The sequence below is a fragment of the Theobroma cacao genome, chromosome 10, assembly GCF_053813885.1.
Source record: "Theobroma cacao isolate CCN51 chromosome 10, ASM5381388v1, whole genome shotgun sequence".
Lineage (NCBI taxonomy): Eukaryota > Viridiplantae > Streptophyta > Magnoliopsida > Malvales > Malvaceae > Theobroma > Theobroma cacao.
In genome coordinates this window covers 2,349,131-2,357,218 of record NC_142648.1, presented here as the reverse complement: position 1 = coordinate 2,357,218, position 8,088 = coordinate 2,349,131, and the positions used below count along the sequence as shown (strand labels likewise).

At 29.0% G+C, this 8,088-nt stretch overlaps 1 non-coding gene across 1 annotated transcript; it reads left to right on the top strand.

Annotated features, from left to right (window-relative positions):
- Positions 1-1,013: 1,013 nt before the first annotated feature.
- On the top strand, positions 1,014-1,120 carry LOC148760258 (small nucleolar RNA R71). The gene has a single exon (XR_016023322.1). It is a non-coding gene; the product is annotated as a small nucleolar RNA R71 (small nucleolar RNA).
- Positions 1,121-8,088: the final 6,968 nt, after the last annotated feature.

The following is an 8,088-nucleotide window of genomic DNA, read 5'->3' as shown; positions in this document are numbered from 1 at the left end:
GATCTAGAACTTCAGCAAAAGGAATATTAATATTTAACTTTTTAAACACATCAATAAATCTTTGGAATTGTTAGTCAAGTTTTTCTTTCTGAAATCTTTGAGGAAAAGGTGGTGTAGGTGTGGGATCAGATTTTAATTGTGATTTGTCTTTTAAATTTTCAGTAGATTTTTCAACCACAATTTCCTTTTTACCATCTTTTTCAATTTCTTTCTTATCAGATTGAATTGAATTTTTAGAATTTAAATTCTTACTACTTACATCTTGACTTACCTTTTTCCCATTGCGAAGATTGATTGCCTTACAATGTTCCTTACCTTCTCTTCTTAGATTGAGCTCAATATCACTTGGTAAGGTACCATGAGGCCTGGTATTTATAGCAATAGCAAGTTGGCCCATTTGTGTCTAAAGATTCCTTATTAATGTTGTTTGACTTTGAATGAGAGCATTAGTCTTTGTCATGTATTGCATGAACATCTTTTCCATTGAAGGCTTTTTCTCTAGCATGGGGGCTTTAAATGGAAATCCAAGAGGAAAGTTTGACTTAGATGCTGATGAAGACCCTTGGTGGTTGTTCGATGAGAAATTAAGATAATTCCTCCAACCAAGATTATAAGTGTTGGAATAAAGATTGTTCTGTTGCCTATTTCCAACAAATTGACAAGATTCAAAATAGATCGGACAATTGTCATTGGAATGTCCTTCCTCACAAAATTCACACATTATAAAGGGGTTCTAAACAACATTAACACTCAGTTTATTTATTTTCTTTGTGAGAAAAGCCAATTGTGTAGATACAATATTCATCACATCTAATTCATGAACTCCAGCAATTTTTCTTGTACCCAATCTTTCACATGGCCATTGATAGTTATTGGAAGCCATCTTTGCAAGCAAATCGTAAGCCTCATCAATGGATTTAGTCATGAGTGCGCCTCTAGTAACAACATCAATGGTAGTTCTAAAAGGTCCTAGCAAACCATTATAAAAAGTCTGAATTTACAGCCACTTAGGTAATCCATGGTGGGGACACCTTCTTCTCAAATCTTTATACCTCTCCCAAGCCTCATATAGTGAGTCAGAATGAAATTGCATGAAAAAAGTGATACCATTTCGCATCTTTGCTGACTTAACAGGTGAAAAAAATTTTGTTAAGAATTTTTGAGCCAAATCATTTCAAGTATTAATGGAACTAGCAGGAAACGAATTTAACCATCTCTTTACTTTATCTCTCAACGAAAAAGGGAAAAGCCTCAATCTTATGGCATCATCAGTAACACCATTAGCCTTAAATGTATCATAAATTTCTAGAAAATTTACAATATGAGCATTCGGATCATCATTAGGCAAACCCTCAAACTGAACAGCAGTTTGAATCATCTAAATGATTGATGTCTTAATTTCAAAATTGTTGGCTTGAATAGGAGGTTTTCGGATATTAGAGTGGAGATTTTATACTCGTGGGATAGCATAATCCCTTAAAGACTTAGTATCTTCCTCTTGTTGATTAGCCACTGTTTTACGTAAAGTAGCAACTTTTTTATTTTTCCTCTAAAGTCTTCAAAAGGTCTTTTCAATTTCTAGATCAAAAGGAACAATTTTCAAATCTTGGGCTCTTCGCATACAACGACCAAAAGTACCTAAAAAGAAATTAAAGAAAAGAAAAGTTTGGATTAAAATTAAGAATGCTTAGCATTAATATTATCAAGAAAGAAGTAAAAATCAACTCCCCAGCAACGGTGCCAAAAACTTGTTGTTTAATTTACTACTCATGCAAGTATATGTATTGTAGAAATAATATAATGGTGAAGTAAAGTATTGTTCTCACAGAGAATTATTTTAATTCCTATTATTAAGTACTAAAATTGACATACTCTAACCTTATCCAAACAATTAAAATTAAAATTAAAACTAACAAACTAATAACTGAAACTAATCTAAAATATATCAGCAAAATTATTTTATTAACTTCTAGTGATTACTAGATCTAAGATGATGATGTCCTTCAATATTTCATCTTATTATTGTCTCTCTCTCTTAACTCAATTTAATGGATTAAGTTGCTAACGTAGAGTTCTAAATTATTTACAAGTCTCTGTCGAGTTTCTCATAAAAATATCTCTCTCAATTAACTTATTACATGTCTATGCAAATTAAATTGAAGAAAGATTCATTAAGTTCAGGCTTTAATTCTAGCTACGCATGGTTTATATGTGTATGTCTATCCTATATGCAAATCAAACCACCTAATCAACTAACTGTATTTGATCATACGTTATTCTATTCTAGATTTACTTAAATCTCCTTCGTTAAGGTTTAACATAGGTTTTCAATTCAATCTAATTAGTGGCCAGTCAACTAAAAGCATTATACCCTAATATCACGTTTGGTTTACAGAATAGATAGGAATGGAGTATAATAGTTATTCTGTGAGAATATAATAGTTATTTCGTGAGAGGTGGGAATATAATAGAGTACCTATTACGTAGTTTGGTACGACAAATGGAATAGAGTATGAATAGTTATTATTGTAGCGTTTGGTTGCTAAAAATAACTTTAGAATATGCAAGGGATAGAAGGTAAAATGAAAAAAATACCCTTTATCATATATATGCTTATTTTTTTATTTTATTTTTAAATATTAATAATTTATAATTTATTTAAAATATTAATAATTTATACTTTAAATTTTAAAATTTTATTTATAATTTAATCATTAGCATATATAATATTAATATTTTATTATAATTTAAATGTTCTTATGATTATTTTTATTTTATTTTATTTTATTTTTTAAATAATAATAATTTATAATTTATTTCAAATATTAATAATTGATAATTTAAATAATATTATTTTATTTATAATTTAATGATTAACATTATAAAATATTAATATTTTATTATAATTTAAATGTTATTATGATTATTTATTCTTATTTTATTTTATTTTTTAAATATTAATAATTCATAATTTAATCATTATATTAATAATTGATAATTTAAATATTAATATTTTATTATAATTTAATCACTAATCTTTAAAAATATTAATATTTTATTTATAATTTAAATATTATTATGATTATTTATTTTTAAATATTAATAATTTATAATTATTTAAAATATTAATTATTGATAGTTAAATGTTATTTACAAGTTCAATGTTATTATGATTATTAATTTTTAAATATTAATATTTTATTTATAATTTAATCATTAATATTTGAGGGTTGTAAATTTTTAAAGTTATGAAGGGTAATTTAGTCATAATAATTTTTGAAGCTATTCCATTAGACATGGAATAGCTAATATCATGGGGAGAGGTTGGTGTAGTTAAAGAAGACTTTTCACCAATTTTGAGAAATAGCTAAAACAAAGGAATTGCTATTCCTTGCTAAATTACCAACCAAATAAGGGGAGTAAATAGTAGCTGGGAATATAGGGGGAGTAGCTTAGTTATTTCCCATTTCAAACGTGCCCTATTACGTTGGGTTATGTACATGTCAAATAAATTATATTCAACACTCAATAAAGGATTCACAAATTTCTATTGAAAAAGATTTAAAACGATTTACATAAGATTGTTAGACTTAAAATATTTCGACTGGTGTGCTTTCTGAAAATGTTTTAAAATTATATTATTTATATTACTATTATATATATAAGTGTTTTAGAAGAAAAATATTTTTTAAAGTATAACAATAATAAAAATCATGAATTCATATTACAAAGGTTGGATGTGATGGTGGAAATTATTTATCCATATAGTGCATGGGCAATATGGTAAGGTGAAATGACTAATTAGTAAAGATTGTAATGAAAGGAACCTCATTCATAATTCTTTTTTGTGTAAAAGTCAATTACAATGTGTTAATGTAAATTATTGTAATTAGTTGATAAATAAAGTTTCTTAAGTTAGTTTCCTAAATTCATAAGATTAGTCATCAATTATGAGAACTAATATGAAATGTCATAAGTAGACACCAAGCCATGCTTTATGACATAACCGAGATATTTGATGAAAAGATCATATTGCATTGAGAGGCTTATCACTGAAGGGCTTTCAAATTCTTTAATCGACTTTCCAACATTTGGATGGTTATAATGTGTTGCTAGATATCGCTTATAATCTATAAATATAAACTAATTATCAAATTGATATTTGATTATGATTTATATTTATTGCCATCATGTTAGAAGCCTAATGAATTACACATATTAAGTGACATGATTGATATTAAATAAGGATAATCAATTAAGTTGGACTTAATTGAAATGGACCAACATAAAGTTGGAAAATTAATTAAGTTCACAAGAACTTAATTGAATCATAATACAAATGTTGCAATTAGTACTTAATAACTCCTTATTATTGTAATAAACAGAGCACTATTATAACTTACTAATCATTCTTAGACTTGAGAGGTCAATATATTTTATTTAATATTTATATGACTTTAATGTAAAGATTATATCCTAATATGTTGAGTTATGTACAAGTCAAATAAACTATATTAGATACTCAATAAAAGATTCACCAATTTCTATTGAAAAAGATTTGAAACGATTTTCATAAGATTGTCGGACTTCAAATATTTTGACTCGTGTGCTTTCTAAAAATGTTTTAATATTATATTACTTATATTAATATTATACAAATATATGTGTTTTTGAAGAAATATATTTTTTAAAGTCTAGCAATAATAAAAATCTTGAATTCATATTATAAGGGTTGAATGTGATGGTGGAAATTATTTATCCATAAAGTGCATGAGCAATATGGTAGGGTGAAATGACTAATTAGTAAAGATTGTAATGAAAGGAAACTCATTTATAATTCTTTTCTGTGTAAAAGTCAATTACAATGTGTTAATGTAAATTATTGTAATTAGTTGATAAATAAAGTTTCTTAAGTAATTTAAAAAACTAAATAATAATATTAAATTAAATAAAATTCTAAATAAAATATTAATCATGAGATTACATGGATTTGGATTCTTAAAAATCCCACTCATATTATTCTTTAGAGTTTTATATATTTCTTGTTAGATATGGATTGGGCCAAGTAAAATCAAGTCCATTTGAGTCATTCGAATTCAAAGTCCATCACTATATCCATATAAGTAAGGAGACCTTAAAAAAATTGAGAAGCTTCAATTCTTGGAGGCAAGGCACTTGTATTGCTTTTGAGGTATTTTATTTTGTCCATGATTTTCTTATGGTAGATCTTTTGCTTTTATATTAAATAACAATGGATCTTATTGAATAAAAAATACAAATTTCCTTTGTAACATAGGAACTTTAGGGACAATTAAGTCTTTCGGAAGCGGTAGCAGGTAACCCTCTATATACTTATTTGTTGAGTTCTTTCGAAGAAAGTTCAACGTGAAACGCCATAGAAATCTTTTAACAGACAATAACATTGAAAGAATCCAGAGACAGATCCAAAGGAAGAATCCAAGAAACACGGGAATCAGTTGATATTTTCTTTTGAATGTTGGCTTTGTCTGCTGATATTATCAAACAAATTTTACTTCTTACCAGTGATTTTCTTTTGACTGTTACTATTTGATAGGATCATATAAATCTTATTTCTTTTAACAAGAATATGGATTTTAAAGATATAATCAGTTGTTTTCCCGATGAGATCCCTTACCAATGACTCCTTAGGCTATATTTTCTCTCTTTTGACTTTTACTATTTGATTGGATCAGATACTTTATGTGAAATCCTTTGAGATAATTTTTACTATTTGATAGGATCAGATTACTATTTTTACTATGTGACATAAATCTTTTATTTTTTTTTTCTTTTTAACAGGAATATGGATTCTAAAGATTTAATCAGTTGTTTTCCCGATGAGATCCTTTATCTCATCATTACCTTCCTCCCTCTTGAATAAGCTGTCCAAACCACTGTTCTTTCTACTCGATGGAAAGATCTTTGGAAAAAGGCTTTTGTATATGGAAGTATAGAAGATGCTGTTGCTAATGTATTTAGCCTTCTTAATGATTTTGCTGAACTTCGTCCACCAAGAAGTAAGAGGGGTAATTCTGCACTTGTTTAATTATTGTTTTGCGGGTAATTTATTCATTTGCTTAATAGTTTTGTTATAATGTTCAACTTTCATGCATTAGACAGGCAGCTTTCAAGATATTAAGTTCAATAACATTTTCAAATAATGCATTGCATGAAAACCAGAAAGACGAGTTACATTCCAATAATAGTAGTAGCTTTGTACTAGAATTGCTTTAACTTTGTTAGCACATGCCAAACACTAGTGTGGGATTCATTTATGTCATTACAAATTATTGAAAATTATGGACTACAAGAGAAGTTTTTTTTGAAAAGCGAGTTTTATTATAAACCCTCTAGCTAGTATGACATCTCAAGTCCTGAACTTTGAAAGTAAAAGACTTCTAGTGGCATAGGAATTCTAGCCTTGGGGTAACTGGGGCCAGTACTGTTACAAAATAAACCAACTGCTCAAGAAGCAATTGACAGTATTTACCTAAAATCTTACTTCTCTACTTTTTTTTTTTTTTGAAAAATGAGATTTATTAGCCATATGACCGATATGGCATGATTAGTCTCAAGCTGAAAATTCCAAAGACTCCCATTAGCATGGAAATTGGCTTAGCAAAAAAGGACTGTACAAGAATCGGGTACAACTGCTCACAAAAATTTACAGAGATCCCGCCCAACATTCAGCCATCAAGAGCAAGGTTGAATTAAAAACGCAGTCTTAATAATAAACAAAAAGAAAGCATCAACCTAAGGTTCATTCTAAGCTGATCATTTCGAACCGAACAAGGCAAAACAAAGGAATTTAAACAGTGCAATCTAGAACAGAGGCAAGAACTCTAATCTTTTGTAATGAACAAGTCATCGGAAAGGAGTTCCAGGACAGCAGTAGAACTAAGCATTGTAGCATGAGCAACCAACTCATAATGTCAAAAGAAACGGCTAGCTCAAACCAATCCCCCATCTAAGGTTGCGACATCCATCACCTCCATAAAAACGCAGCCGCCAAGAAACCAACTTCATCCCCCGACGTGATCATCCTATGGCCATCAAACACCAGTATCACAAACCCCCTGTCCGCCTCTCCCTCTTTCTCTAAGGCCCGACATCACGCCCCCAAACTCAAACCAGCATTTCCCATTCCCAAAAAGCTCACCCACTAGTTCATGGTTATAGAGAAAATAACCTCTACCACCCCAAAAGCGACACCAACGCCAGAAAAATTGTGCAATTCCCTCTTAGCTCCATGGAACAAGCGTAAGAATCTTTCCCAAGCCTACAATCCTTGCTCCCCCGAACATTATCGGATCCAAAATTGACCCTAGCAGAAAAAAGCATGCTTTGTGAAACCCCAAGCATCTATCCACCAATCAATCCCTCAACCCCAGACACCCTCTCCACAGGGTAACCCTTTCCCCTACTCCCGATACTAGTAAAAAGAGGACCAACAGAACCAACAAGACAAAAACATTAAGTTCACCATCTTCTTCATGGAGGGGCTCCAACACAACGAAATATAGCAAGAATCATTCATAATTATTGTAAAGATTGTAAAGATTGACTGATTAGTAAAGATTGTAATAAAAGGAACCTCATTCATAATTCTTTTCTACGTAAAAGTCAATTACAATGTGTTAATGTTAATTATTGTAATTAGTTGGTAAATAAAGTTTTTTAAGTAACTTAAGAAACTAAATAATAATATTAAATTAAATAAAATTTCAAATAAAATATTAGTCATGAGATTGCATGGATTTGGATTCCTGAAATCCCACCCATATTCTTCTTTAGAGTTTTATATATTTCTTGTTAGATTGGATTGGGTCAAGTAAAATCAAGTCCATTTGAGTCATCTGAATTCAAGTCCATCACTATATCCATATAAATAAGAAGACCTTAAAAAAAATAAGAACTTGAATTGCTTTTGAGATATTTTATTTTATCTATGATTTTCTTATCGTAGATTCTTTGCTTTTATATTAAATAACAATGGATGTTATTGAATAAAAAATACAAATTTCCTTTGTAACATAGAAACTTTAGGGACAATTAAGTCTTTCGGAA